The sequence below is a fragment of the Ixodes scapularis genome, unplaced genomic scaffold (assembly GCF_016920785.2).
Source record: "Ixodes scapularis isolate PalLabHiFi unplaced genomic scaffold, ASM1692078v2 PGA_scaffold3__209_contigs__length_174095766, whole genome shotgun sequence".
Classification (NCBI taxonomy): domain Eukaryota; kingdom Metazoa; phylum Arthropoda; class Arachnida; order Ixodida; family Ixodidae; genus Ixodes; species Ixodes scapularis.
Genome location: NW_024609868.1, coordinates 10,888,522 through 10,906,215, shown reverse-complemented (window position 1 = coordinate 10,906,215; position 17,694 = coordinate 10,888,522). Strand labels below are relative to the sequence as shown.

The following is a 17,694-nucleotide window of genomic DNA, read 5'->3' as shown; positions in this document are numbered from 1 at the left end:
AAATTCTAATCTAATAAACTGTTTACCCCCGCCTGCGCCCCGGATTTCCATCCGACCTCGCTCTCAGGCTTCCCCAGCCCATCTCCCCTCGCCCAAAATCACCTCAATTACATTTTCCTCCGTTTACGTCTGATCAGATCCGTCATCGACGCAGCTTTCGTGAAAGTCGCGTGCACCGACGACGTGTTTCCGCGTCCGCGGTCGCTCGCTCGCCACGCTCCCGTGCAGCTCGCTTTTAACGACGGACGACGCGGTTTCCGCCCGGCGCCAATCAGGGCGTTCGCGCACACCGCCCCCCCTACGGCACGTCTAGCGATAGGGCTCTACGAGGTGCGGCGTGCACGACCTTCCTGCCGTTCCGGATAAAACGAGCGCCCCGCCGAACGACCGGGGACAAACCGCGGACGGCGCACCGTTGACGATGTTGTCGGCGCTCTCGCTAGCGCTGCTCTGCGCGGTCGGGGCCGGCGTGGGACCGGTCGCACAGGCCGCGGCACCGCTCCAGATCGACTGCATCCAAGACGAGTCCGCCGAGCGTCTGCAAAACTTCACCTTCAAGGATGTCCAGGAGAAGGACACCATCCCCCTGAGCAGGTTCAAGGGCTACGTCGCTCTGGTGGTGAACGTGGCCACCTACTGAGGCCTGACCCCGACCTACCTGCAACTGAATGCACTGCAGGCCAGGTTCGGGCAAAGGAACTTCACCGTGCTCGGGTTTCCCTGCAACCAGTTCGGAAAGGTGGGTGGGAACACTTTTACCTGCGCGTGTATGGCGCGTCGTGTCCTTCGCCCGTATGTTTCTCGAAGAGAAGATTTTGTCAGTGGGTTGTATAGGGATGCTATAGAAAGCCGTCACGTACAAAAACGTTGATGAAACTAATATCAAAGCATCAGCCGAAGCTACGATCGCGTGCACCAAGCACAGGAACTGAAAATTTTTGGAAACAAAAGCGTTGAAAAGTTCTACCCTCCTGTAAAAGTACAAGCTGCCCCCCATCCCCCCCTCCCTTTCACCCCCCGCCCCACCCCCCCCCCCCCCCCCCAAAAAAAAATAATTACATTTTTGTTTTGTTTTGTTTTTTTCGCGCAAACATAAACTACGCATAGCGCCGGACAGGGCGTCATATTGATAATAAAGTTTGACACACACACACACACACACACACACACACACACACACACACACACAGATCGCCGAACGATCATTTTCCGCCCAAATGTAGCGCTAGAGGTCCGAAGCAGATTCCGAAGTTTCAGCACTAACCGGTATCTTATTCATACGTTATGTATATGGCTGGGCGGTTGATCGATTAATCGTTTAATTCTTTAATCGCGATCAATATTTTTAACCGGTTAATCGCTTGAATTGTGACGAACCAAAACAAAACAAGAAAAACACATTATACGTTTTCCTCATCTAACAAACTTGGATTGGAAAAAAAAAACGCAGATTTTATTTGAGTTTTGGAGTAGTCAAGTGATTCTGGTGATGGATTTTATGTATGTAAAGCTGACACGGCCCTCGTGTCCAATCTAAACTCAGAGTATGTGAGCAAGCAATGGCGGAGAGGCGTTGACGCGGACTTCTGAAAAGACTCCATTCACGGGGCCAATTTTGGACATTCCGTCGACTGAGTTTCCCTCCAAACTAGCGAGAACACAAAGAGGGAGGACGACACGTCTACATGGTTAGAGGGGTATCGACAGCCTCAGGGCCCGGCTGGCGTGACCTTTCTTCGGCTCAGGCCAAAAGGCCTGTCCAAACAGGACGCTTTAGAAATCGTGAGGAGATACGACTCTATCAAAAATCGTGGAAGTTGAAACGTCCGGCCGCCCGGCAGTCCGATGTCGTCCGCTTTTCGGTGACCTCGGAGCTCGTCAGACTTGGCGTCACACGCGACTTGCCGATGGTGTTCATATGTTCTGCCGGGCTGTCGTACCCTGGAGCGTGCTCCAAAATTCACCCGATTTTACTTCAGGGTAAGGGTTTTGTAACTTTGCTTTAAAAAAACTTCCCGCGTCCAACGTCGCGCTATCTGTGTTATCACGTGACACGACTTGTTGAGTAACTCTGATCTACAGGGTGTCCCAAAAGAAAATTTACACGGTCTTTCTTGCCGCAAAAATAAACTAGGCATCGCCGAACGCTCATTCTCCGCCCAAATGTAGAGCTGGAGGTCACAACCAGATGCCAAAGTTTCAACCCGATCCGATAACTTAATCAAAAGTTATAAATGATTTTCTGAAAATTTCAATGGGAAAATGGCGGCCGACGGAGTTTTCAAACACATGGGGCTCTATGGCACCAGAAACCGAAAACGAGCGAAAATGGGGTCCATTTTCCCATTGAAATTTTCAGAAAATCCCTTATAACTTTTGATTAAGTTATCGGATCGGGCTGAAACTTCGGCATCTGGTTGTGACCTCTAGCTCTACCTTTGGGCGGAAAATGAGCGTTCGGCGATGCCTAGTTTATTTTAGCGGTAAAAAAGACCGTGTAAATTTTCATTTGCGACACCCTGTATTTTGGTAAGATTTCGAACACCGCCCTTTCTTTTCCCGTTTTCGAAAAAGCAGCGGAGGCCTCGGGCGATTGACCAACAGCCAACAGAGCTTGTGAGTGGCTGTCCAGACCCACGTGATGAGCATTCTCAAGACTCCCTTGGAGGACACGGGCGAACTTTGACGGAAGAAACTTTTCCCCGTCAAAAAAAAAAAAAAAAGCTTACGGTTGAAAGCTGATTGCCGCACGACTTATGTCGGAGTCGGGTCGCCTCACGATTTTTGAAGTATCGTGTTTGAACGAGCCTCCTTGGAGAAAATCACCGGGCACCCTCCGAAAACTGCAGAGCCCACAATAGTCGAAACTGCGGGCAGCAAGTGCGGATGATTAGACCGAGAGGGTCAAAATCACAAAATAAGATTGTTGTTGTTGTTTTCGTTCTCTTTTACCCTGGAATTCGGAATAAACAATCATTCGCGTTTTCTACATTCCTTTAACGAGTGTCCTAATCTGCAGTTGGTTGGGTCGAGGACACATGAGCAACAATTTAAACTGATAAGTTCCTCGGGGGCGCGGAGTATCCTACGCCATTTATACTGGCTTCACTGTTAGACACCACACAGACGTGGGAAAAAGAATGGCTTGCTTTGGTATGTTTATACAGCCTTGATGTGTGTACGCCTCAACGGGTGACCGGTCGCTTAGCTGTAGATGATAAATTTAGCCAGTGCAGTACTACCGCTAACCTGGGGTCTTTAACGTGCATCACGCTATAGCAATTATACGAACGCGTACCGGTACGAAGCTCATCCAGATCGAAACGTCGGGGTCGGCGGAAACGAACCCAGGAGGTTCCCAGCGCAAGCTTTCGCTCCCCGCTCCGAGCTGAGACGCGTTGACCCTCTCGGCCACCGATTCCTCTTACAGACGTGGAGGAGTACACCAATATGAAGAAGAAACTGTAGGCAAAATTCAAATTTAATGGAAGCTGCAGGGGCGACGTTTGCAACCCACAGCAAGCGAGAAGATTATATCTCGTACGGTTACTTCAATGACGAGCGAGTGTCTGTTTGGCGCAGTGAACAAAGAAATGAGCTCGTTCCTGTCGAAGGGTATCAAGTTCTACGAACTTCTCTGCATCTACAAGTGGGAAAATGAGCTGTAAGACTCTTTGGACTGTTCTCAAGAACATATCAATGTTGAACTCTAATTGAAAATATATACACATTGCGTCGTTTATCACATAGTAAAATAAAAAATAAAAAGTCAGCAAGGGCAAGAAGTGCAAATTTGTCCCATTTAATATAGTATGCATAGAAATCAGCGAAACCAATTAATCGATTAATTAATCAAATGAAGGGTGCCGATTAATCGGGTTACAATTTTTAATCGACGGCCAGCCCTAGTTACAAGTATTTTAGATTTTCAATGGGAAAATGGCGGCAGACAAAGCTCTCGAATACATGGAGCTCTATAGTGCCAGTTACTGCACTCTAAAAAATGCCCGTGCGTTTACTTTCCCGCACAACACTCGGAGAGCCAATCACCGCAACTTGCGGAGGCAGCTCAGCGAATGACGATGCCGAAACATATGTTTAGACAAAAAAAGCGCAGTCTGAATTGTGACATTAAGCAATGCAAGCGTGGCGTTTTGCATTGCTTAATGTCACAACTCAGACTGCGCTTTTTTTCTCTAAGCATGTGTTTCGGCATCGTCATTCGCTGAGCTGCCTCCGTGAGTTCCACTGATTGACTCTCCGAGTGTTGTGCGGGAAAGTGGACGCACGGGCTTTTTTTAGAGTGTGAAAACGGACGAAAATAGGCCCCATTTTCCGTTGAAATTTTTAGAATATCACTTATGGCTTTTGAACAAGATAACGGTTAGTCTTGAAACTTTGGCACTTGGTTCGAACCTATAGCGCTACATTTGGGCGGAGAATGAGCGTTCGCCAAATCGTAGTTTATTTTTGTAATGAAAAAACAAAATTCGTGTAAATGTTTTTGGGGGACACCCTACCCTGTAAATGTGACAACTCTAGAAGGAGCTCATTACTGTTTGAGGCCAGGAGGAGTATTCCGACCGACGAACATGCCCTGAACTATATATCAGTATAAATATATAGTGTGTGTTGCGTGTGAGAAAGAGTAGGAGCCGCTGAATACTGGAATACTGTAAAGGCATCCATTCTGCAGCTTCTAAAGGCGAAACTGATTTATTAAAAAAAAAAGTGGCTTAAAGGGGTGGTGCAATGATATTTAATGGGAATGTTTTTCACTTCGCACGAGTGTACTAGCACTACTGGAACCCGAATGTACTCGCACGAATTGCCATTGACCAAGAAACCTCTTTGTTGCGGCGTAATTTCTAGGATAAATCGAAAGTCTTCTTTCACCCTTTCCTTCGCAAAACCTGATGACGTAGCTGGAGGGGGGGGGGGGGGGGGGGGAGTCCCAATACCCCCCCCCCCCCCCCCCGAGGGACGATATTCGAATGCGTTTAAAAACTAAACTAGCGCAAGGACACGGACAAGAACAAGAAGGTAGACGAACAAGGCGCTGACTTACAACTAAAGCTTATTCGTGCTAACATCAAGTACGAATACTGTAACGTTATGACACACAAATAAAGATAAAATACACGTAATGTACGCCACGTGCTCCTTAGCCACGTTATGCGCTGTCACTGTGTGTCTAGAAAGCAATATTCCTTTTTGGATAAACATATTGAAGGGGTGCTGACACCCCCAGCTTTCCCCCAATTTTCCAATTTCCTGCGCCTCAATGCGGCTCGTATATCGAACCCGAGCATTGCGTGAGCACTCGATTTGGACTCGTGAAAATCGACAGCTCGACAAGCATTCGGGTAGTGGCCCGTGTCCAATCGCGGCAAATGACGACAATAGCCGAACCCTAAAGGGCCGCCCACACTAGCGAGAAAACGCGCGTGGCACGCCGATCGCGGCAAGTAACAAAATGTCGCCGAAGCACAGTCAGCGCCACGAGCGCGTGCAGAGACACGCCCTTTATCTTCCCGCTTAACCGATTTATCGGCGCGCCGGGCGCGTTTTCTCGCTAGTGTGGGCGGCCCTTAAGAATGTCTGGAACTCATCGCGTGTCCTGTGCTTTGCCAACCTCAGCACGTGACTTTAATCAACATTGGTGGCATATATTCGGCTCCAGGTCACGTGACCGCTTTTTCTGGCTGCGAGTGGGGGATAAACGCTGCTCGCTTTTTCCTCTTTTTTTTTTTTTTTTTTTTTCTTCTGTGACGTTTATTGCGTGGCGAGAAAAACAAACACGCGTTTTATCGGTCATCAATTTCAGGGATTCGTTCTAAGCGGTATTCACACAAAGTACAACAATAAGGAAAAACGAACACAAGGAACGTTGAAATAAGTAAACAGATTAACCAACTGGTAGAGGAGATAATTGCTCTATTATTATTTCCTTGTAAAGTAATCCGAGCTCTTGACGTCTACGAAGGCACGTTAGTTAAAACGCAAGCTAGATTTTGCAATTCTGATTGATTTTCGAGAGCAGCCATATTATAACCCTCAATTTTCGAACACGTTGCCTACTCAGGTGATCTGATCTCGATCGTAACTGAGGGACTGAGTGTTGATGACTTAAAGAAAAAGGGAGTTAGCATCGGTGTTCTTCTTCGCTGCGGTTGTTACTCTGATATACGTGTGAGTGAAATCGTGGAAGGGAAGTTTAGTGGCGAGTGGAACCCTGACATGATAATGGTAGATTAAGCATGTTTCAAGTCGACGTGAGGATACGTCTAATGCTCGGAGTCAACGCCGCCTCGTTTGCACTGTTCTTCACGAGCAGCCGTAGCGTCCCAAGTGTCAAGAACTTCGGAGGAGCATGTACTATCACGGCCACTGGATCGAGTGGCCGTGGTACTATACTCTATTTTTAATACACAGCACTGTCAAAGCTTCTGACGCGAGCGCGTGGCTTCATATACGGTTTCGTTTGGGGCGAAAACGCGTGCAAATGATCAACGAGATCAAGCCCCATTCACTGGAGGCCATAGCTGTGAGCGCGGCTGCTGAGCGCGTGCTGGCGGCGACCTTCCGCAGTTCTTTTGCAACGTGCATTCTGCACCATAAAGATTTCCGGGCTTAGCATCCCATTATTGTGAGCTCGTTCTGAGCATGCGCTCTAAACATCGCCCTTAAATATGCCGTCCAGTGAATACCTCCTATTGGCGACGTGATCGATCGAAAGCGTCGCTGTGGTCGGCCCACCACAATTGGCCGAACGCTGACTATGACGTCAGCAAAGGATGTCTCATCAACGGAAATAAGAGGAATGTAAGAACTTCGATTTTGAACGGTGTTGGCAGTGTTGCTTTGAGACCGCTACGATTTCAGGCTTCCAGAATGCTCATTAGAAACACCATCGAGCTTGTTCTTCACAAGGTTCACGTCACGAAAGGTAGCCGAACGAGGGCGCCACCGAAACATCTCGCCGCTATTTGGCCGGTTTTGTTTGCAGTGTTCGGATTTGCTTGTTTTCCGAAGCGACGAACATGCTCGTGCTTGGCTGTGGAGATCGCACGCTGGGCTGAGCACTTCCAAATATTGGAATGGTGCATAGAAATTTGCACTGTTTACAAAGATCACAGTCTACACGTGCTAAATCACAGCAGAAACACAGCAATGAACGCGCCCTCAAATGCTTTTATGAAAAGGTGTATGTTAAGTACCAAACGTAGTATAGTTAGCATAACGGGGTAAATCAGGGATTAATTTTTGTAAAGTGTTCTTTGAGTCATATCAGCCCCCCTTCCCCCGCCCAAAGTTCCGACTTTTGAAATAAGCAAGCCATGAACGTCACGGCTTAATTATTTGCATATATTTATACTACAAGAAATTGCTATATAAGAAACCTCAGGTCGTTAGGCGGGTGACATTAGGGACTTTTAGCAAACCGTTACCGTGTTTCGCCTACCGCACTACCGGAGCCTTTGAAGCATGTTTTTAAGCGCGCGCCCGAGTGATCCCGTGACCGCGGGGCAGCATCAATAATAATTGGGTTGTGTGTATGTTTATACAGCCTAGAACTTGGTCTGCCTCACAGGGGCGACGAGTCTCCCAGCTGTAGATGAGAAATTTAGCCAGTGCGGTACAACCGCTAGCCTGGGGTCTTTAACGTGCATCACGCAGTAGTGACGCATCCTTCAAAGGCTCCGGTGCGGTACGCGGCACGTGGAAAGGTGACGTACAAGGCTAAGGCCCCGAAAAACTTCCTTTGCTTTCCCTTCTCCAATACTCTCACTCACTCGGAACACGGTAACGGTGTGCTAAAAGTCCCCACTAATACCTACTCCAAACAGTTCGAAGCAGCCGAAACATGATACGTGCTGTCGACGCGACGCGATGCTCAGGGACGTGACCTCGCCCCTTCGACGAGTGAGAGAAGTACTAAATAAGTATGCCCACTTAGAATGACGGCTGACAAAAGCCCCGAGATGGAGCGATGTATAACTCCATTTCAAGCGTTCTGGGCAGCCTGTATGCGCCTACAAATGCGTACACATTTTACGTGTGTACATACACAGATAGTACGTTGATCTAACTTCCGCGTATAGACGAGCGTACCTACGTCGAAAGAAAAGAAAAAAAAAAAGATACCTTGTAATGTGGTTGTTGTGCAGCTAGAATGACGTCCTGTCCAGCACGTCGTATACGTCCAAGACGCTTTCCTCGGAAAGCCTTCAAATTTAATGGAGTCCTCCGCCAAGTGCCTTTCTCATTAGCAATGCAATCTCGGCGTTCGGCGGTGACACGGAGTAACGACAAACGAACTGCGCGTTAGAGGCTGTTTACAGTTATCCTATTAATTCAGCGAGTGGAAATTCAACGTCGACCTTGACCGCGCGTACATGAGATGCGGTTCTTGCGTCACGGGTGGCGCGACAAGTCAAAACGGCGCTGGCGAGAGACTCTGTGAGGCAATCGCTTACGACGAATTCCCGCCGGTCGTTTTGGAACGCTTCAATCGAGATATCTGCCGGCGTGTTACGACGCGCGTGACAGCGGGATTGAATTACCCTCGGCTATGCTTCGGGGGCACCGAGAGTTTTCTATAACATCCAGTGGACTTTCGCCCTCGCCTTATGATTGCGTCGTGGTGCAAACTACTTCTCGGAAAACAGTTAATAGATATTATGAAGCAAGGTAAGGCCGATTGAGACGGAAACTTTCCCGTACATCGTGTGGGTTGTCGAATAAATCGTGTTAGCGCGTAGAGGTAATGCGATTACACTATTGGCGATTTTCATCGCGTGTTTTTGAACCTACTTTCACGGCTTCGTGTCTTGACCGCCAAGCGGTGTGGACATCTTATTCGCTCGAGAAGGCTGGAGAGTAAACCTGCCATCACAGTCTTCAGTTACAGCCGTAGCCTCCTATATACTGACAAAGCCTGGCAGATCGTCACGAGAAGCGGCTGCCGAAACGGAAAAGGTGGAGCGACAGACAACGGATTAGAGGAGAGTCACGTGACTGGCGCCCCGCTGCGGCGAGACGCCCAAAACACACTTCTTCCGGGCAAACAAGTGTGTTTCGAATCCTCGCCACTGCAAAAGTTTTGCGCTGACGTGCAGGTTCCCCGAGAAATGGCTCTTTGATGCTCTGTGCCACCAGATCCTCGAGCTCCAAATCTGCGACCAGGCACTTTATATGGCTCCGTCGTCGAACTGCCAGGCTTTGTGAGCCGTCGATTTCGCTAGAGCCGCCGATTGTCGTCGTCGAAGCGAGAACGGAAAGGAGCCGTTTCAGTTGTCCCACCTCCAGCGCGAACTTCCCGCCTTCGACAATGCTCCGGAGATCTCTTGATTCTCGAACGTGCACGCGCAGTCAAAGCACGGCGGAAGGCGACGAGCGCATGGTAAAGGACAGGCATCCGAAAAAAAGACGCCCGGTTATTCCCGTATTATCGGTGACTCTGTAGAAATAAGTAAACCAGACAAAGCAGCTGGTTGAAGCTTACTTTGTAGTGACATGGTAGCGTTCGAGACTGCGGAGTAACGATTACAAGAAGGTCAGCGCTTCTTTATTGAATTCCTACTTTTTGGAGCAAATAGACTCTTCAAAATGGGGAGACGAAACCGGTGATTAGGTATTTTTCTGTATACCTTATAACAACGCATCTTATTATTTCGATTGTGATTTGCTAAATAAAACGTTGACTCCTGTGCCACAATAGTAATATAAATCGCCGTCCATCCTAATGAAAACCAGTTATATCCAGGGATTAGTGCTATGTTTAATTTTAGTCAAGCTTTACGCTAATTATATTCTAAAAATATTTCAAATAACAAAACGCGTTGTTTTCCTCTTGTTTCCTTGTAACTACCGATAACGCCATGTGGCGTTATAAGCAATTTGATTATTGTGCTGACAATTTGTAACGGTTATTGAGGATGTCTAAAACATTATTACCGATCCTCAAGGTAAAGCAATTCAATACTTATAAAAAAAAATATATTTTTTTTTATTTAGCCTATTTTAAAGTTTTGCAGCACATATACATATTGCTAATCATCGATACTGCACTTCACTGGCTTGCAAAGAAAATAGCAAATACTTATATGCAGTATACTGTAAAATCTCAAGGTAATGTTTTGTTTCAAGCAGTTGCTAGGATGGCGGTGGAATATCTCCGATCACTGTGTCTAACGACGAAAATGAGCGAGCTTCCATCTAACGATACGAAAATGCTGATTCTGCGGGAACTGCGGCTGAGGAAAGAGACGAAAAAGCGGCCTAAACAAGCGGCCCATGGCTTCTGTTGTTTGCTCTCGCTTGCATGCCGAAGCTCGCGCTCTTGCGTGTATGCATTTCCTCGTTGCATAATATTGCTGTCTGAATTGCTTTCTGCACCACATCTCACTTTATTTTTCGTTTTTTTTTTCCTTCGTTTTTTTGCACCTAAATTGTTCCAAACGGAAAAAAAAAAGATTGTGACTTTTGGTTTGCGCGACGCTGTGGGCCAGCAGCACGCACTATCGACAACATTTATTTGCCAAATTCGTTGACGAATTACACTATGTGTTATATATGTCAACGAAGCACGCGGCGCGAATTCGATGCGTAACAGCAACCAAACAGGTCCTTTTTTAAGAAAATTAGTTCCTGTTTTGTGTTGCTTTTTAACCAAAAACTAAAGCTTTTTTTTTTCTTTTTTTTTACAGTGGAAGAGAGTCGTTGTTTGTTCCTGTTACTTTCTCTTCCATTCTAAAACTTTTTTTGCTTTCTTCTGCTCCAGTTTTGGGTTAAAAAGCATCATAGTAAACTTCTCACCAGCTCGCCTGCGCACTGACTGTTTTTTTTTTTTTTTTTTTTAATTTTCAATAATTATGAGTTTAGTGTTTAGTTGCATGCTTGAGGCTTTGGGTGTCTACTAGTGAAAAATCTGTTATCTATATTTCTTTCTCTCTCTTTCTCTCGTCCTTCAACGCTCCGAAGACATTCCATGTTAGGAGTTTATTAGAGTTTTCTGACACCAGCCTTAACGCAAGCGCGCGTGTGGTTGTCTTCCGCTTGCAGCAAGAGCCCGGTACCCGCCAGGAGATTCTGAACGGGATCAAGTACGTGCGTCCGGGCAACAACTACGTGCCCAACTTTCCCATGTTCCAGAAGATCGAGGTGAACGGGGAAAACCAGCACCCGCTCTACACTTTCCTCAAGGTGGGTGCGAGTCGTAACCCTAATTGTATCACGCCATAGCTCTAGAAGAACCAAACTTGCTCGGGCGACTGGATGTACGGAAACAAAATTGAGGGAGAGGGAAGATGAAAGCGCGTGATGACGTCAGAGCGCCCAGCTCCGAGTAGAAGGATGGCGGGCTTTAAAAATCACCGAATATAAATTTTTAAAATATCAAGAGAAATAATATCGTACGGCATGTACGCTATCGGCCGCGACGTTGTCAGTACACGAGGGTCACGCGATAATTAACAACCTCATAACCTGAAAAGCACATTTTCGTCAAATATTTCTCAGGGTTGGCACTTTCAATCGGAGAATTGTAGCTCGCCCCAAAAATAGGCCAGAGCCGTTAGTAATTGTTGTTTATGCCTTATCTCGCGCTGTTCGATGGCAAAGTAAGTTGTGAAGGGCTCCTGATACTGAAACAAGAAGCACAAGAGCGATAAAGGCCAATTCCACTTAGAAGACTAGGCCTGGGTATGACGTCATCGTGAGTGGATCACCGACTTGGAAAAGCGTTCGTTGCTGCGAGACGGCCTGGCGGCGATGCCGACGCAAGGAGGGGGGGAGAGGGGCGATATTGGTTAGCCCTACAGGGACGTCGGTGGCCACTGGGGGAGCAGGTGGCGACTAATCGCGCGCTAACTTTACTAACTTCGTTTTCAGTTCAGGCTCAGACGCAGCCGATGAGCTAATGGGACAAGTCAAGCAGCGTCAAAAGCGCAACTCACTAAGCTTTTTTTTCTGTTTGCGGTGGGTTAAGGGTTGATAGAACATGTGCAGAAACATGAGGACACGCCATGATGATGCGCTCTTGACACTCTCTGTTTGGTATCATCAGCTCGTAGCGCAGAACACTCCCCTGCGAAGGGGGGTACTCCCACCTCACTTCCTCCCGTCGTTTGAAGCGCCATCTAGATTTCCGTTTTGAAATTGTGCGTTCCACTGAGCAGAGCCAGAGAGTACGGTGAAACGCCATCTAGACGCACTGCTCTGAAACATACGTGTTGAAATACACTGCAGTTACCATAGCAGCCGTCTCCCAAAAACAGTAGCGCGTCGAACGGCGGGAGGCGTGAGGAGGGGTGAGAGGAGGGTACTGCTCGTGCAATTGTGGCGTCAATGGGCAGTCCCGTAACTGGGCTAATCTACTATACTTCGTTTCAGCTTCGGTCTGAGCGCGACCGGTGTTTTGAACCGAAGGGCTAATCAAACAGCGCAAAAAGCGGCGCGTCATGACGTGCTCTCTGCGCTTGACAGGACTAGCCGGCGGAGGAGCACGCACAGTGAGACAGCGAATACCGGCTGGTCCTATCAACTGCAGAGAGTACGCCATGACGTTGTGCCTCTTTCGCTGTTTGATTGGCCCTTCGGCTCATAACATCGGCCGCGCTCGGACCGAAGCTGAAATGGAGTATAACATTGCCGCCAGCCGATCTGGAAGCGGGGCGATATCTCTGGGTCACGTGACCACAGCAAAATGCGCGTCACGCTCTGACGTCTTCCCTCTGTGATGTCGTATGACCTTGGCGGTTAAGAAATAAATAAAATATCCAAGCTGTTTTTTTTTTGTTTTTTTTTTTTTTGCTTTACAGTTATGTCAGACAAATCCGTGGAATTCGGTCTGTGCAAGCGAGTATACGGCTGGGGGGACGTAGTATAAGGTGTAAGTCGAATAATAATATAAGTATGTAAAATTATTTATCTTTGTTGAAATAAACATATGATTTCATATAGAAACTTGCTGAGCGGCATCGAAAACCACTAAATCTGTCATTTTAGAAATATTTTGAGCGCGTAGAAGGCGCGGCAGTGCGCTAAAGTTACCACTCGCACAACAGGACAAGACTGGCGCTGAGAAACACCGGGTGATAAGAGACGGGAATACCGCGTGTGCTCGTTATTGCACCGGTAGCCTTGCACCTGCTGCCGCACGAGTGGTAAATTTAGTGCTCCGCCGTGAATCTCACGTTCTCCAAGTGTTTCTAAAATTCTGATTCAGTGGTTTTCGATGACGCCCAGCAAGTTTTTACTGGGAACCATATGTTTATTTTTAGCAATTAGACAGTTAGCTAACTTGTTGTAGTTAGCCGAGTTATTGGGACGATTAGCCGCCAATATTATGTCCCCTTGGCCATATGACTCACCTCCACAGACCGTATTAGTGTAGCTTTCACGGCTGTTTTCCTTAAATAAATCTGTTAAGCCCCCCAAAAAATGATGGTGGTCTCTAGAAAGCCTTAATTCGTCACTGAATAGAACGGGGCAAAATTTTCATTTTAAGGTAAACAAAAGCCTGCATCAAAACGCCATAAAAATAAATCCAAACTTTGAGGGAGAAAAAAAGAAGTGCAGGCAGTAGTAGCAACGGGTCTTTTAGGGGTCTCGGGTGCCAACGAGAGTTGACGGGCTAATTTGTTACCTGGTGAAAAAAAAAAAAAAAGGGGGGGGGGGGGTAATTAGAGATAGAGATGCACACACGTAGTGCCACTAAAGCTTTTCATAATTGAACTTATAACCTAACTGAGGACATCGCTGTAACAAGGAAAACACGGTACACCAGGAAGCAATCTCGTGTGGTTTCGCATACTGACTGTCACAATGCAAAACCCGGTCACTCCCGTTCTCACAGCAGGGTCTCTCTTCGTCTCTTGTTGCAGGGTCGCTGCACCTCGCCGAATCCGGTTTTCAGCGCCAAGGATAAACTCTTCTACTCACCCCAGAACAACAACGACATCCGTTGGAACTTCGAGAAGTTTCTGGTTGACAGGCGAGGAGTGCCGGTGAAACGCTACGAGCCCCGCTACTCGCCCGACGAGGTCGCTCGCGACATCGAGGTCCTCACAAGATCGAGCTAGAAAGCCTCTGCGTCGAGCAGGACGAAGGTGAACAGAAACACCCCGTGTACGCATGCAACAGTACCTCAGTCAGTCATCTCTTGTTGTTCTTCTTTGTTTTCACATTGTTACCAAGTCATTCCATCCTTCAATGTTGTATTATTTGCTGTTTAAGAACTCGTGTTTCTTTATCGAAACGCCACTGAAAAGCTGACGTTGAGTTCGTCCGTTCATCACTTGCTGGGGAGCGGTCAGGGTAGCCCGTATGACGAATAGTTCTCAAATCACAAGAAGGAACAGTTCTGAAGATGGCTGTCGGCAAGCCCCCTTGTGCATTCGGGGTCTTGATGCTCCGACGGTTCTGGCTACCACGTGACTACTCTTCCATCGGCGCTGTCGGGCGAACGGCAATGAAGCAGTCTCGGTGTGTTTATCGAATAAAGTTCGTGAGAGCTCTGTGACTTGGGTTGTTTGTGAACTTTTAATGTGGTCTGACGAGTCATACGGAAACCGGAAAGTCACTATTTCTTAGTTATGGAAAAGTAATTAATCAATCGATGACAGTGAAATCAAGGTAAGAAACAAAAGGCAACGCCGAAGAGCACCCACCAGCTTCAAAATGAACCACAGCACCTACGCCAATGTAGGCTTAGCCTGCGTGTTACATTATGGAGCATTTCCTTAGACAGGTCACGAAGTAAATGACCTCGCGAATTTATCACGGTACAGAATTGGGAATAGCTGCGCAGACACAGTCCGTGCATCTGATATTTTTATACAAAAAAAAAAAAAGAAAGAAACAGAGTAAAAAAAAACTTACGAAAGCAGAAAAAGACTTGCACAAAAAGGAGAGAATACATTTTCTTGATCATGTACTTTGACTACTCTTGGGCGAGTATGTCCATTGGGCGCTCCAGGCTAAATGACTAAATAAATAGATACATAATAAATAGAGTCTTCTGAGAGATGAACTCCCCCAGCGTGTGTTATCCACGAGAGCGGCGAGAAATCTTCCGAATAACGAGCGGCGTCGGAGCCTACCCGACGTTCGTCACGGTTCAAGTGGTATCGATGTGGGCATGCCAGCGTTCTTGGACCAGAGAGGATATACTGCAGTGGTACCGACAGCTCCGAGAGTGCGGTCCCCTTAGCTGAATAGACGAAGACAGCTGCCAACGAGTCATGCCACGTCGACGAGTCAGTCGGTTCGGCAAAAGCCAGTAACTTGCGTGTGGTGGTTTCCGCAAGCATTTCGTTTCAAAGGGCAAAACCTGCGTTTCGCCCTTTGAGGCTCCTGAGCTTAAATGCTCGAAGTGCCGCCAATAAAGCGGTAGAGCTTGAAGGTGTCCTATTATTGCTAAGGTTGAAGCCTGGGCGAGTTGGTGTGACATACTTAAAATGTTGCGCTGTTTTAACCTTTTTAACCTTCTTTTGCGCTGTTTTAACCTTTTAAGTGTCCTATTGGCACTCAACCCTAATGTGGCACTTATAACAGAAACTTGACTGCACAGTCGAATATCTGATAATAATGTTTTCCCTCGTGGTTTCAAAGTATTTCAACGGGATCGTGGTTCAAGAGGGGGAGGGGTCGCTCTTTTGATCAAGGACACCATTCCATGCGCGTCTATTGAGCACGGCCAGGACTGTGAAATGGTCTGGGCCTCTATATGTTTTGGTTGCCAATCAATGCTTGTAGGAGCAGTATACAGGTGTCCTCAGACCAGAATTGACGTCCTACAGAGTTTTGTCGAGTTTCTTCAAACTAAAACCAAGCAATTTTCACTTATAGTAATGGCCGGTGATTTTAATTTACCAGATATACAGGGTGTCACAAAAGAAAATTTACACGGTATTTTTTACCGCAAAAATAAACTAGGCAACGCCGAATGATCATTCTCCGCCCAAAGGTAGACCTAGAGGTCACAACCAGATGCCAAAGTTTCAGCCCGATCCGATAACTTAATCAAAAGTTATAAGTCATTATCTGAAAATTTCAATGGGAAAAAGGAGCCCATTTTTGCCCGTTTTCGGTTTCTGGTGCCATAGAGCCCCATGTGTTTGAAAACTCCGTCGGCCGCCATTTTCCCATTGAAATTTTCAGAAAATAACTTATAACTTTTGATTAAGTCATCAGATCGGGCTGAAACTTTGGCATCTGGTTGTGACCTCTAGCTCTACCTTTGGGCGGAGAATGAGCGTTCGGCGATGCCTAGTTTATTTTTCCGGTAAAAAAGACCGTGTAAATTTTCTTTTGTGACACCCTGTAGATTGAAATTGCGTGATGCCCAATGGGATATGAGGTCAGTCTAGGCTTCTTGTTGATATTGCTTTTAGTAATAATTTAAGCCAAGTGGTCTAGTGTCTTACACGTGTGTCAAATGGTAGGTAAGCCTTGATTGATCTCACCTTTTATCTGAGGTCGTTACCAGAAGTATCCTCGACGTTTCAATCGCGGATGGCATATCTGACCATGCAATAGTTGTATGTGACCTATCTGCACCGCAGCATGCGCACAATGAAATCGAAGCAAAATCTTATCGTGATTTCAACAGGGCGAATGATATCGATATTATTGACTTCTTGGAAGTAGCCCTAGACAGATTTCTGTGTTTTATGATACGGACCCGAACTCAGTAGATAAGCATTGGCTTTTTTTCTTTTTTTTTTTTTTTTTGATTTAAGCAAGTTGTAATTACATGTTTTGATACGTTTATTCCAGAGCGACCGGCAAAAAGGAAGGGGCGCCATCCATGGGTGACGCGCGATATTTTACACTTTAAACGAAAGATAAATCGAGTAGAAAGGTTCCAACCAAGTTTAAAATGTATGCTTCCTCCTCTTCGCCAAGAGCTACGGACCCTTGTGCGCACATCTAAATATCGTTACTTTACGGACCCTTGTGCGCACATCTAAATATCGTTACTTTAATGTCACGATGCACAACTTTCCCAAAGAAAATCCAAGAAAGTTTTGGGCTCATTTTACAAAAAAAGACTTATGATTAAATAGCTTATTCATAGCGGGCGATCGTTTTCAGATGAAGCGAGCATCGCGAACGAACTTGGTTATTTTTTTCTCTTCTGTCTTCACTGTTGATAACTCTAGGTTACCTTCATTTAATCATGACAGTTGTGGACTCAGTAACTTAGCGGTTTCTACAGAATGTATTTTTAACAGTATTTTGCAATCAGACACTACAAAGTCGAGTGGCCCATATGGAATTCCGAACGCTTTCTTACCAAGGTACGCTGAACGGTGTTCCAAGTTTCTATACGTGATTTACTCTTTCAGTTTAAAAACTTGTGACGTGCCTCAAAATCAGAAAGTAGTCAAAGTTGTATCTATACATACAAATGGAGAGAAAAAGACGGTGTTTGCAATTACAGACCAGTCTTATTGTTGAGTACATGTAGCATGGTTCTCGGACACTTCATATTTAAGCACATCGTAACTTTCCTAGAATTTGAAACTTTGTTAGTAGATTATCAACATGGGTTCCGACGAGGCTCTTGGACAGCCTGACCCAGCTTCTTCATACGGTTCGCACTTTTGGTGCAGTGATTGATAGCAATGGTCAAGTCGACACTGTCTTCTTAGATTTTGCGAAGGCGTTTGACAGGGTTTCGCA

The 17,694-nt window shown here is 46.5% G+C and overlaps 2 pseudogenes across 1 annotated transcript; both read left to right on the top strand.

Moving 5' to 3' along the window:
• Nucleotides 1–273: 273 nt before the first annotated feature.
• LOC8033759 lies at nt 274–14,527 on the top strand (annotated as a pseudogene). Its single transcript, XR_003920334.4, has 3 exons — nt 274–739; nt 11,068–11,208; nt 13,890–14,527. The product of XR_003920334.4 is annotated as a glutathione peroxidase 3-like (transcript).
• Nucleotides 14,528–14,734: 207 nt separating this feature from the next.
• LOC120837140 lies at nt 14,735–16,703 on the top strand (annotated as a pseudogene).
• The last annotated feature ends 991 nt before the right edge of the window (nt 16,704–17,694 follow it).